At 46.8% G+C, this 14,035-nt stretch overlaps 1 protein-coding gene and 1 long non-coding RNA gene across 5 annotated transcripts in view; one reads left to right on the top strand and one right to left on the bottom strand.

The window, feature by feature from the left end:
• Positions 1-14,035, top strand: part of IL34 (interleukin 34) — an 85,318-nt gene that overhangs the window by 27,088 nt on the left and 44,195 nt on the right. The gene's annotated exons all lie outside the window — the stretch shown is intronic.
• On the bottom strand, positions 3,192-5,467 carry LOC122234045. The gene is made up of 2 exons (XR_006211763.1): positions 5,355-5,467; positions 3,192-3,452 (listed from the first exon to the last, which is right to left on the bottom strand). It is a non-coding gene; the product is annotated as an uncharacterized LOC122234045 (long non-coding RNA).

The following is a 14,035-nucleotide window of genomic DNA, read 5'->3' as shown; positions in this document are numbered from 1 at the left end:
AATGATGGAAGTACAGTAGAATTTGAAAAAATTTACACAAAAGTAAAAAATATAGTTATAAAAATTAAAGAAAGATTTTTAATAAAAATTGAAATTAAAAATGAATTTTTTTCTGTATTCAAGAAAAAAGAATTGTAAAAGAGAAAAAGAAAAAAAAAAAAGAAAGAAAATTGAATAGATGAACCTGCTAACAGATTGAAGTAGGGCTGAAATTGCTTCATTTTCTCCTAGAAGTCAGTCTATGTAGCCCTTTATAGTCCATAAACTAAGCCGGCGGTGAGACTTATGTTCTTGAAGAGCGAAGTTGGCCTAGTTGGGCAGGGCTCAGTGTAACAGCTCTGCTCTCCACTAGATGGCGCTGCTAGCCTACTGGGGTGGATTGTTGTGGCGCTCCTAGGTGCTTATGCGCATGCGCAGGAGTGGTGAAAATGGCCCCACCCAGCTACCCAGTCTGTTCCCCCAACGCAGATCAGCAATTGCGCACCTGTCCTCTGTCTTCAGCTCTTGTCCACTCCCCGCTTTTTCACTCTCTGTGACCAGGCCCCAGGCATTACCTGTCTCCCATGTTTTGTCTCAGATGTGGCTGTTTTCCCCAGCCCCTTACTTCCGAAGGACTGCGGCTTTGGCCCCTTTTGCCCCTCTGCGGGAGGGTCTCACCGAGCAATGGGCAAATGAGCATTTGCTGAATATCGGCTGCACCCAGGAACGCCTGCTGGACCCTGTTGTTGCCGGTGCCCCGAGACCATGGCCAGGTGCCAGCCCGCCCCAGAAAAAGTTCGCGAGACAGTGTAGCAGCAGCGTCTCAGGGATTATGGAAAATCACAACACACATCTGGCACCAGGCTTCACTCTTAACAATCTTGCCCCAGCACCAGTGAATGTGGCCGACTTCCAGGGTCTGCTGGGACCAGGTGGCTTCAGCAGTCTCTACCAGATGTCCTTCCAGCAGTGGAACCGCTCTTCCCCGTGTGGCCCGACAACCTCCCGGACCCCACTCTGTTCCTGGGGATTTGCCCTTCCCACCAGAGTACCGCCAGCTATCGAGCTGCGGAGTTGTAGCCTTTGCGCTCCCCTTGTTTACAGTCTTAATGGAATTTAAACCCTCTCCTTTCTCCTTTCTCCCTTCTCCCTTTTTAGTTTAGTCCCTGTGGCTGTTTCCAATTTTCCACTTTCTCTCCAGCTGCTTTTGGGAAGGGGTGCTTTTCCTGTATTCTCCCCCCCCTTCCCCAGTCTCCGTCTTCTCTCCGCCCGCAAAAGCGGTTCCCTACCTTTTGCAGCTTCTCGCTCCCCAAGTTCAGCTCTCCACGCCGCTTACCTGCTGAATTCTGTGGTTCAGGTTGTGCAGATTGTTGTGTTAATCCTCCATTCAGTTTTCTAGGTGTGTAGGATGGTTTAGTGTTGGTCTGGCTGTATTTCATGGACGCGAGACACACAAAAAGCTTCCCTGCTGTCCCGCCATCTTGGCTCCTCCCCTGGAGGTAACATTTTTAGACATGGCCCTGGACTCTCTGGCATCCCACTTCCCACCTGTGCCTCAAACATTAGAGCCAGTGGATGCCCTACAGCCATATGTATGCTGCCCTGCACCCATCCCCCAGCCCTGCTAAGAATTTTTGCGTCTGGTTATTTTGTGTGTGTCATACATGTAGTAATAATAGCTCATCACTGATCAGGACGAGGGCCAGTGACTGAAATTTCATTCCCGTTTTTACACATGAAGAAATGGGCTCTGAAGCCAAATCTATGCTTCTGCTGTAACACTACATTGCCTCTGTAGTGTCACAGAGCACCCTCTGTAGCGCTCCGGGTAGAGGCACACGCAATAGGAGTCCTTCTGTCCAACTTGGTATGTTTGTACATGCCTCACTTAAGCAGCTCAGATGCTGACCCTCTGGCTGAGCTGAGACCCTTCCCCTCTGTTTGGCTGTGGGGTAGTTCTCTGGCTCTCGACTCTCCAAATGGTGCTGCTTAGGGCCATTTTTGACTTGGTTATAGTCTTAGGACCCACCTTGTAAAGAGGAGTTACTCCTTAACAGGGTTTGACTGATTTTATGGTTCTTACTACAAATTGTCAGGTAGGGCCAATGCAGAAAAACTGCAATATTTTATCAATGAACATGTATCAGACATATGTGCCTTTTACCAAATAGAGCTCTTTAATTCCTACAGGCAGAAAGGATTCACTTACATGATGATTACATTCTATACAAACGTAAGCAGTGTGTCCTTCAGCCCCTGCTTCTATTGAATGGCACCCATTTTACTGAGTAGATGATGGTTCTTTATACATTTAGATTCCCTGGAATACATGCACCAGGGAATTGCCTGGGAGGCCAGCGTCTTGAAGAGACAGTTCTTAAAAGGATCTAGGACTTTTTTCCATCTAGGCATGGTTCAAACTGCATGGGAGAACTGCCCCTCAGCCCCTTCCAGGCACATGAGCCTCCATTAGACACCCCCCCCCCCCGCCTTAGAGGTTATCTTCCTTTGTCACGGGGCTTACGGGGCGATGGTTGGTATGTTGGTACTCTTGCCTCCAGCTTCTGCCTTTCACTCATCTTGCACATCAGTGCTCCCTAAATTAACGTTCTTATCAGGTCATTCCCCTGCTCAAGAATCTGCACTGGGTCCCTGCTGCCTGTCACATCAATAACTGCTTGGCTTTCAAGACCACCTGTAGTGTAGCCTTGTCTTGCCTGTTCAGCGTAGATTCCCATTACATCCCAACACAGCTTCTTTGCTCCAGATGAATAACCTTCCCTTTGCTGTCCAGAGTATCTGCTACGCGGGCCTCTTCTCCATGCCTTGTTCACTTTATCCCCACTTCTCCCTCCTCAGTGTCTTTTCTCTTCCCCATTATCTACCCTTCATCCTATAGCCTAATTATCTATCCCCTTTCCTTGCATGAAGCCTCCTTTGACCAGCAGGCCAACTCCAGTACATTTCTTCTCCAAACACCTATGATGTTTATTGTTCACACCATAGAGACTGGCCTTTATTCTGCAGATGTTCTTTTGGCCCGCTTCCAAGATCACCACCTAGACTGTGATTTCTATAAGAGCAGGGAACTGAATACCCCATAGTGTAGAATGGGCATATATCAGTGCCTGAATACTAGCCATCAGCAGTCAGGCATTGCGCATGGAAATATTCTGTAACCCTCAGGCAAAAAAGCAAGTCAACAACAGGGCTCTTAGTGTTACCATATTCTATAGATTGCAAAATACACCTTTCCCTCACTTATCACATTTTAACATCTCCTTTGGAATCAGGATCAATGGCATATCATGATATAATTGATAGTTCAGTTCCTCTTCTTTGTTTCTTAGTGGAATATGAAATATTGGTGCATTTTGCAGTCAGTTGTGCATTAGACTTGATGAAAAGCACTGACTTGATGGTTACTTACTGGTTGATGTGAGAATCTGTTGATAGCTGTTTCTGGATTGGACCTGGGAGAAAGCATTTAGGAGAAGTGAGGGGATGTTGGATGTTTTATTGGGCCCAGAAGCTTCCTGAATCTGAATTGATTCACCTCTTCCTCTCCTCCATTCTCGTGTTCCCTGTGTGTGCTGCTTCAGAGACTGATTCCTCACTAATTGGAATCTTAGCATCACCAGCCCTGGTGGGGTGGTGGGCCAAGAGGCTGTCTTCCCTCTCCTGTGAGGAGCCTTCACATGGGCTTGGCAGAACCAAGGTGTCTCTGACTAGCCAGCTCAGCTGCTCAGCTCTGAAGGCAAGAAAGCTGAGCTCCCAGCCCTGAGTAAAGCCAGACTGGGAGGGATTAGGGGAGACTGAGGGCAAGGGCCACAGCCTCTGAGGAAGCACAGAGGGCCAACCCATCCATGGTGACGAGGAATGGCTCCTTTCTAGGCCCATCGGCCCTGAGCTCTGGCCGGAGTGGCCTGCCCTGACCAGCTCAAGTCATGCATACAGACTCTGGGTTCTGAGTTTGAAGTTGCAGGGTGCTCAGTTCACTCCGCCCCCCTCCAGATCCTCATGGGCTCCATCCCCTGAAGCAGCTTCTCTTGGCCCCACAGGCAGTCTCCTCTAGCAGCATAAAGCTGCTTGGCAGGGGAATGTGGTCTTTTCCTTTTGTTTGCAGACCATCCCCTAATGCAGAGTTATCAGCAAGAGCTTTGGGGCCGGACGTAGTTAGATTTGATTACTTCCTCTCCTATTTGTTACCATGTGACCTTGGGCAAGTTGCCAAACTTTCTGAGATTTGGTTTCCTCTTTTTTTTTTTTTTGGTAGATGGCAATTTTAATAATAGCAAGGGGAACTTCTATATGAAAGCTGGTCTTTTTTTTTTTTTTTTTTATGCGTGCATTCTTTTTTTTTCTTTAAATCCAGTATAGTCAACACACAGTGTTAATATTAGTTTCAGGTGTACAATATATAGTGATTCAACAATTGTATACATCACTCACTGCTCATCTCAATAAGTGTACTCTTAATCCCCTTCATGTATTTCCCCCATCCCCCTACCCACCTCCCTTGGTAACCATCAGTGTGGTTTCTTCATCTTTAAAATGAGGGTGAGAATTCTAACTCTGATATGTGTGTGTGTGTGTGTGTGTGTGTGTGTGTGTGTGTGTGTGTGTGTGTGTGTTTGCATATGTAGGGATTAAGTGACAAAAGTAACTAACATTAGCCACTATTATTATCATCGTTGTCCCATTGAAGGTAGTCCCAGCTCCATCCTATGGGCCTTGCCCAACATTATCATTGCAAGTTTTATGGGCCCCACACATCCCTGAACCAGAGGCAGCACCATCTCCATGGCCCTCCCCCAATCCTGACAGAGAGTTCTGGCTGTTTTTCCCTCATTCTCCTGGGTTTCACCGAGAATTCCTTGTGTGTCCACTGGGGGCTGTGCCTGGTGAATACTAGAGCTCTAGTTCCAGGGGAGAAATAAGGCAGGAGGCATCAAAAGTTCAAGGCTAAAATAACTCATGCAAGGAGAAAGAAATATAAGGGAGATTCCTTTTCATTAAGATGGAGGATTTGATAGTTTGTGGGGAAAAAACTCTCTAAAACATCTGGAAACTTAGGATAGAAGACAGTCGACATGCTTTTTATGCATAGCTGCATGGAAATAGGATAGCCCTTGGAGAAGAGACATAAAGGGAAGTTGACAGCCTGTCTGGGCAGGGAGTGAGATAGCTTTGCCTGCTCTGAGCATCTTTTGCTGGTCCGGATAAGGCAGGGATTTGCGTCTGAATAGCCATAGGGACAACGGACACAGTTTTGATCTTATATGAAGCAGAGAGGTAGAACTGTGACTCCCACATACATCTGGGACCCTTCAGGGTTTAAACTTCCAATGAAAGGCCAGAAAAAATACACTCACCTTCAAAGGCAGCGAGCAGGAATCTCTTCTAACCTGGCCCGGGTTTGGTTGGGAAAGGCCTCTTCTGAGAAATTTATAACCACACTCCTGCCCTCTTTTGAATTTGCGATCCAACTTACACTACTCATGTGATTCTAGAGTCTCTAGGCCAGGAAATTCTAGGCTGGAAAATTCATAGAGACAGAAAGTAGAATGGTGGTTGCCTAGGGATGAGGGGAGGAGGAAATAGGGAGTTGTTTAAAGTTGCTAGGGTTTCTGCTTCCCAAGATGAAGAGTCTTCGAGGTTGGTGGCACAATATGAAAGTACTGAACACCGTAGAACTGTGTGCTTAAAAAAAAAAAAAAAATGGTTAGGATGGTAAATTTTATATTAGGTATATTTTGCTACAATAAAAAAGTGATTTCGGACTGATAACTTGGGGATACCTTGCAGAAGCAAAAGCAGAACCTCTTCAGAGGGGGGATACACCTTCAACCCAACTTGCTTGTTGAACTTGAGCAAAAAAGCCCAAGTTACAAAATGCACTAGGAAACCAGCAACCAGGAGGGAGTAGGCAGCAAGAACAAAAAAGAGAGCTAGAGGATCAATGTCCCCAGAATGTTACTGTGGAATTATTCATAATGTCAAAAAAAAAAAAACACCAAAACAAAATCCACCACCTCGACAACAGCTGGAAACAAAGCAGAGTCCCTCTGGCAGGAAATTTTGCGTAGCCATTAAAAGATTCAGAAGGCTTTACCTGAGGGATTTGATTATTGAGTGAGAAAAATAAGAAATGGTCATGGGTGCTATTATGATCCCAGTTTTTGCAAAGCAACCCCATAGCAAGCAAAACGTGACCCCAACCCCACACTTGTATATATGTGTGTATTTTTGTAACAGATAGGTGAGCATGAAAAAGGGAGTGAAGGCTGCCCATCAGGGCTGCTTGTTAGGGCTGCAGGCGAAGGAAGGGAGAAGGGAGAAGGAAGAAGAGGTGGAAAAAAAAGAGAGATTTCAAGACTGTCCTGAAAATATCTATAATGCTCAGCCCTCAGCATGCCTGTTATAAATCCTACTGATGGAGGATGATATCTGAATGTGAGTGATTGTGTCTAGAGGATAAAAGAAATTATAATACTGACTTGCAGATTTGCCTATTGTGAAGAAGGAAGACAAGTTACATGGATCTGGTTATTTGATTTTATTAGGACAAACGATCAAACTTCCTCTCTATGTGTATGTATGTCCACATATATTAGTGTGAACGAGGAGAAAGATGCGGAGGGCTGGGTGTTGACACCAGTAATACCATAAAGGAGAGAAGGAGGGGAAGGAAGTGCAAGAGAAAGATGTCAGATCTGGTGTCTTTATAAGAAGAGAGACACAGAGACACAAATATAGACATCTTTGTATTGTGTTGTTTTATTCGTGGCAACAAACTTACATTGATTTGAAATATGACAAATCAGGACAATTAAACAAATGAGTGAGCCAATGAAAAACTTTCACACCTTGCTTTTAAGAATGTCAAGTGTCTGATCTCCTGGGAGGGCCCTTTTGCAATAGTTTACAAGAATGTAAAAGTACCTGCCTCTACCTATGTACTTCCCCCCCCTGGGGGGAGGGGGAGGGAGGGCACCCAGCTGTCTGTACAGACAGTCATTGCTGCACTATCTGTGGAAGTTTCATGATTGGAAATGGCCTAAATGTTGAACAGAAGACAGATTATTTAGTCACAGTCTATATACACTGGAATACTTCCACAGTTTATAGAAAAAAAGAAGGGAGACAGTGCCACTGTCTTCTAGACAGGTTGAGTGAGAAAAGCAAGGTACAGAACAACATTCTGTTAACTTGCTAGGGCTGCAGGGGGGTGACTGAAAACGGGCATGTTCTCTCTCACCTGTTTGGGAGGCCAAACGTGTGAGATCAAGGGCCATGCTCCCTCTGAAGGCTTGGGAATGGGGGCGGGGGTGGTCCTTCCTGGCCTCTTCCTAGATTCTAGTGGCTCTTGAAGTCCTTGGCTTTCTTTGGCTTGTGGATGCATCACTGTAGTTATGCCTGTTATCTTGTGTGTGTATATCTCTCCTTAGAAGGACTTCCCTCACTGGATTTAGGGCCCCTCCTCAATCGAGCATGACCTCATCTTAACTCATTATATCTGTGAGGACCCTGTTTCCAAGTAAGGTCAAATTCTGAAGTTCTGGGTGGACAAGACCTTTGGGGAGCCACTCTTCAACACACTTGAAGCACTTGTGATGTCTTAGTGTTGGATTAAAAAAGAGAGAGAGAGAGAGAGAGAGAGAGAGAGATATGTTTGTTTATGTTGGACACTCTGGAATGGTAGGAGGAGGCTGAGGCTGTGGAAAGTGTACCTGTGAGATGTCTCTGGAAGAAAGCATGTGAAGTCCAGAAGTAGGACCATGACAGAAAAGGGAGGGAAGAGGATTTCAGTTGGAGCCCCTTCAGTCTAAGTTTGGCCTTAAGGCCCACTGTGGGAAAAGCTGGTGAGTTGGGGTAAGGAGGAAGGAAGCTGGGGGTGCTGGTAGAACGATGGCTTATCCCCTGTGCCTTCCTGTTGAGGACAGATGGGCCTGAATGCCAGCCTCTGGGCCCCTTCTGATAACAACAAAGTTTTGAAAGTTCTGGAATAACCTTCCTTCCTTGCCTAGTCTGGGTCCCCTCATGGTTCTCTTTCTCATTTGTTAGAAGGGTGGTGAAGGCCTCTTCGGGTTCCTGCTCCCAGAAGCCTGCCAACCCCTCCCTGGTCTGTGCTGCTTGCTGAGGCACCTGCTGCTTTCTCTCACCAGCCTGCTCTGTGACCATGCCTCCCCCTCAGTGTGAGCTGCTCCAGGCTGGGGCTCGTAGGTTTTCATCTTGGTGTGCAAAGCCCTGGGCACACGGGAGAGGCTCCATTACAAATGCTGCACGTGGAACAGAATTTAACCCTGATGTAGAGACTTCAGAACCTGTTTTAAAAGTTTCATGTTCTTTTCAAAAAAATGTTTTTTAATATGTTTTTTAATGTTTACTCATTTTTTTGAGAGAGAGATAGCATGGGGCTCAGTCCTGTTGTGGGGCTCGGTTCCATGAACAGTGAGATCCCGACTTACGCTGCAATCAAAAATCAGATGCTTAACCATTTGAACTACCCAGGCCCCAAGTTTCATGTTCTTACACAAGGAAGCATAGACATGAGTGGGGTTCATGGTGGAACCAGTCCTTTGTCAGACTGGGCATGTGTGAGTAGGGAGGAGGGGATGTGGCCTGGTGGGGAGGCTGGCTCCTCCACCCTAGCCCTGCACCTTTCCTTACCAAGTGACTCAGGAACAGGGGCTGCACGTCTCATTCTTCCTTAGCTGTGACAATGATGCATGTTAACAGAAAAGATACCCCAGCCCTTCACTGCATGCTTCCCTGGGTCTCCTCATGATAGGCGTAGCTGGGGATTTAGGGGGGTGCTTATGTTCCAGCAGGGGAGAGAGAGATGAAGCTACAGTGAGTGATTATTTAATCACAGGTGCAAGAGTTGTTACAAAGCATGGATCCGCATTGCTTGTGGAAGGTGTTACAAAACAAATCTGACCAGGAGCCAGAACGGGCCATCTGTGTGCTATGGCCTATGAAGGGCAGGGACATGCCCACCAGTACCCGTGGAAGAGCCCTACTTGAACCCTAACTCAACTAGTGTGAGGCCAAAGCTCTGCAGGAACATGGGCCTTGAGTAACCAAGACGCTGTCCACAGTGGGGACCTCTGCACATCCCCTCGTGTCGCTCTATCACACCGCCCTCCACACCCAGCTTGAGGAGGAGTTCCCCAAGCTCCATTTCTGGATGAGGAGAGTGAGGCCTAGAGAAAGGAAATGATTTGCTCTGTGGGTCCCAAGTCAGGAAGGGGAGTCCGTAATGAAAAGCCAAGGCTAGTTTTCCTGGCACTCTGCATGGGTCTACAAGTGCCCAGAGTCCGCCCTCAGTGAACCAAAAACTTAGGAACAAAGCTGCTCTGTTCACCAAGAATTCCATTTTCCTTTGTTGTTCGCCACTAGGGACATTCCTGAATTGGTAAAAAAAAAAAAAAAAGGGGGGGGACTGGTTCAGCCCACGTTCTTGCAGTTGATGGGCCGTGCAGGGTCAAAGTCCCAGACTTTAAGGAGCTCCCAGCTCAGAGATGAGGCAGACCAGATGCACAGAACACTATGATCAGGCAAAGGACAAGGGGCACCAGGGGCCTGGGAGCACAGAAGGACAGCTCCCTTGGAGAGGGGACAGCTGGAGCAAGCAGGAGGCGGGCAGTCTTAGGGGTCAAGGGTGACATGTGAGAATCTGGGGTGGAGGTGTGGGCATGGGGCAGGGAGGTGGGAGGGCTTGCATGTAAAGAGAGAAGGGCATTCTGCTCAGGGAACAGCAAGTTCAAAGGGATTGAGGCCAAATATCATGGAGGGGTACTTGCTGCAGAGGTGGGGGCCTGATCCCCTGGCGATCCTGGGTCTGTGGAGCAAGGCATCATGAGGGTCTTGTTCTGTGAAAGGGGAAGGCTGTCCTATAGGAGGAGGCTGTTCGAAAACTTTTGAGGACAGACTGAGAGTAGCAGAGAGCCCTCTTCTTTACCCTCAAATGCAAGTGTCTATATGAAATATTTTTAAGGGTTTTTTTTACTTCTAAAAAAATTGTTATAAGTATACATAACAAAAATGAGCAATGTAAGCATTTTTAAAAAGTTAACAATTCAGTAACATTAAGTCCACTCACAATGTTGTGTAACCATCACCACTTTCCATCCATTAAGCAGTAACTGTCCCTTCCCCCCTCTCCCCAGCTCCTGGCAACCACCATTCTTTCTGTCTCTATGAGTTTGCCTGTTGTAGGTACCTCGATTTATATGCAATGTTTAAAGAATAGCATATTGAGGTGAAATTGATGCATAAGAAACTATACAAAAGTGCGCAATTTGCTAATTTTGGATATTTATACTGGAACCCAGATAATGATTATATCAATCGCTGCCAGAAGTTTCCTTTCACCCTTTGAAAATCCTCTCTCCCCATCCTCCCTCCCCAAACAGCCATTAGTCTGCTTTCTGTCCCTATAGATTAGCTTGGATTTTCTTGAGTTTTAAACAAATGGAATTACACAGTATTACTCTTTGGGAGATGTCTGGTTTCTTTCAGCATAACCATTTTGAGCTTCATCCATGCTGTGTGTGTCAGTAGTTCATTCTTTCCATTGCTGAGTAGTTTTCTGTTGTATAGATCTATCATAATTAAAATAACTTCTTAAATATAATTTATTGTCAAATTGGCTAACATACAGTGTGTAAAGTGTGTTGTTAAATTTTTTTTAAAATGTTTATTTTTGAGGGAGAGAGAGAGACAGAGTGTGAATGGGGGAGAGTCAGAGAGACAGGGAGACACAGAATCTGAAGTAGGCTCCAGGCTCTGAACTGTCAGCACAGAGCCTGATGCAGGGCTTGAACTCATGAACTGCGAGATGATGACCTGAGCCAAAGTCAGATACTTAACTGACTGAGCCACCCAGGTGCCCCATCATAATTTTTTTTTTTTTAATCCATTCACCCACTGATGTACATTTAGGTTGTTTCTAGCTTTTGGTGTTAGTAAATTGAAATGCAGTTTTTTTTTTTTATGTGGATCTTGTGGCCTGAAACCTTGCTGAACTAGTTTCTTGGTCATTTTGTTCTCAATTTTAGGGGATAAACATTGAGGTTTTCACCATTTAGCTGAAAGTTTCTCTCATACATGCCCTATTTCAGGTTGAGGAAATTGCCTTCTATTCATTCATAATTTGCTGACAATTTCTACTGGGTGTGGATGTTGGATTTTGTCAAAGGGGCCAATATCTATTTACTGCCATCTACTGAAGATGATCATCTGATTTTTCTTTTTTAGCTTACTAACATGGGGAATTTACAATGATTGATTTTCAAATGATGAATGAACCTTTCATTCCTGGTACTGCATGAGACTAGGAGGTTAGAATGTGGAGATCATAGCTCTTGTCCCCCAGTGAGACCCAGCTTTGGGCACAGTCATCCCCATAGAGGACGGAAGGAGGGAGGGAGAGGGCAATGGGCAAGGTTGAGGAGAAGAGAGAACTGCCAGACACATCAGTCTTGGCCTGCCCAGGTGAGCAGCCTCAGGTGAACAGCTTCCGGGGAGCCTCTGGCTAACTGGGGGTGCAGGAGGCTCTACCCCACAGCGTGTGCAGGTGGGGCCAGGCGGCCACTGCTCTTCCTCTATCTTGCCTGGGAAGACACCAGGGACTTGCCCTAAGCATAGTGTGCTGCCCTTGAGCTTCCTGGAGCCCCAGACTCTGCCTCTGCTGTCAAGCTGAGCTGATAGTGGCCGGCTATGGGTTTTGGCCAGTCTGTGCACCTCGTGAGGGGTCCTCTGGTGCAGTGGGCAATGGCCTGCCAGGCCAGGGACGTGTATGCAGTTCCTTCTCTGTGAAGTGAATATAATGATCTTTCTTTTCTGGGCTGCTGTATTCAATGAATCCATGGTGACAAACCACTTAAATGGGACTAAAGCGTCCGAGGCTGGGATTTGAACCCCTGATGCCCCTGTTCATTGGCTATGTGTCCTTCGGCCAGTGGCTGACTCTCTCAGCTTTATTCTCCTCATTTGTAAAACAGAGATAATGATACTGCAAGATGTGGGGGGTACCCATGATAATTTGGTGTCATGCAGATGAGCAAGTGTTCATTGAGCAGCGGTGCCCTGCACCTGGAAAATTCAGGGTAATTTCACAGGTTAGCAGAGCCATTGCAGCTGTGGTAGCTGTTGGTAGAGACTGTCCTAGAGCTTGAGGAACCACAGAGGGGGCCAGAGGAGGGAATGGGGTCTTGCAAGGGGACAGGAACTTATCCTGCCCTGGCTTAAGTTTGCAGTGGTGTGTGTTTGGGCCTTGTGCTCTAAGGCTGGCACTCTCAGCAACCCTGCCAGACTGGCATGATCATTGTGCCCCACTCAGATATGGGTGGGGAAAGGGCGGCTCAGCGCTAGAGCTAGGATTGGAAGTCGGACACCCCTAGTCATTTTGAGAGAACTGAAAGGGGAAGAATCTCCCCAGGATTGATGCTAACACTGGCTCCAAATTGAGAGGGTGATCTGAGAGAGGGAGCTGGGGGAGGAGACAGGAACCAGGTAGCCAAGGAAACTCTTGATGGATTCTTTCCTTCCTCATCCTGCCCGGTTTTCCTCCTGCTTCTGGAGTACAGAGTATTTAACTGACCTAGGCCTTCTCTGATGGTATTTCAGCATCTGGTCCAAATGTCCAATTCATTCACTCAGACGTTTTTCACCAGATGTTATGGTCTCCTATGTGCAAAGCTGGCATCAGGCTCCAGGGACATAGTGGTGAGAACAGAACAAGGTTCCTCCTCGAGGAAAGACAGATAACCCACAAATGAACACAGTTAAGGTAATGACACAGTGGCCGGTACTATGCAGAAGTACCACAGAGGTGTGGGACAAGGAATGACCTGAGGTGGGCAGAGAAGGCCTTTCTATACAGGTGATGTTTGAGTTGACAAGAAGGAGTCAGCTGGGCAAAAAATCTGGGCTGGAACATTTAGGCAGAGGGAACGGGCAAAGTCCTTCACGAGTCAGTCTGATGTGTGGCTGGGCAGTCCGTGTGGGGACAGTGGGTGGAGCTGAGGGAAGGGTCACTTTGTAGCCTGCCGGGAAGTCAGGGGAGCAGTTAAGATTTACTCTAAGTGCAGATTCCAGAATTCTTCTGGAAATGAAAACAAAACAAAACAAAACTTGTATTCTTCCTTTACTTTCTCTCTTTTGTGATTTTTGGGGCCTCTTTTAGAAACACATCTGAGGTGCTCTCTAAACAGGAGGCAAGGGTTAGCGCCCACCAGATCCCCTTCACCAATGGCTGTAAGCAATTTCCCAGCTGCTGTGGGGTGGGAGGGCCTGTAACAACAGCAGAACTGCCTCTTTCTCCAAGCCATCTTGTCAGAGATACTTGGGAGGTTACACCCCTCCACAACCCCGGGGGGCCACTGACTGAGTGAGGGCCCAGCCTTCTTGTCTCAGCTGGAGAGGGTACTCTGTGGTGCTATTTAAAAATGCTTCAGAGCCTCTGGGACTGACCTTCTCTATCCTGCTCCCAACACTTCCTCACAGGTTTCTCCTGAGAGCAAGCTCTCAGCGACTCATGTGATGCTGAACCCCTGTCTCAGGCTCTGCTTCTGGGGAAGCCAACCTCAGGCAGGCCATTGGAAACCAGGTATTCTTTGGTTTAGAAATTGGGGTTCAGGGATCAGAGGACCAGGGGATCATTGTTCCTTCCAGCTCTGAAGGTCTCTAAAATGGTGTGATTTACTCAATCACACAAGTTAGTGGCAGAGCTGGTCCACAAACCATGCACAGTCTGGAGGAACCAGGGTGGGGTGGGGCCTGCTGGTGAATGTGGTGCAGAGGCCAAGGCCACAGCTGTGCTTTACCGGCAGTTGTGCTCCCAGATCAAGCTTCATCTCAGGTAAGTCTCTGTCTACCTTCATTAGTCCAGAGACCTTAGTTTCCTGAATTCCACCCCTTTCCCTTTCTTTCAGCATAATTCACTCTAAAGTGAGAGAGATTGGCAGCTCAGAGACCATGCATCCTGAAAAGAAGATGTTTGTTAATCCAAATAAATCTGTAATAGAAAAATATTTATTTTGAGAGA

This window comes from Panthera tigris, chromosome E2 (assembly GCF_018350195.1).
Source record: "Panthera tigris isolate Pti1 chromosome E2, P.tigris_Pti1_mat1.1, whole genome shotgun sequence".
NCBI lineage: Eukaryota > Metazoa > Chordata > Mammalia > Carnivora > Felidae > Panthera > Panthera tigris.
This window is presented reverse-complemented; position numbering and strand designations above follow the sequence as displayed.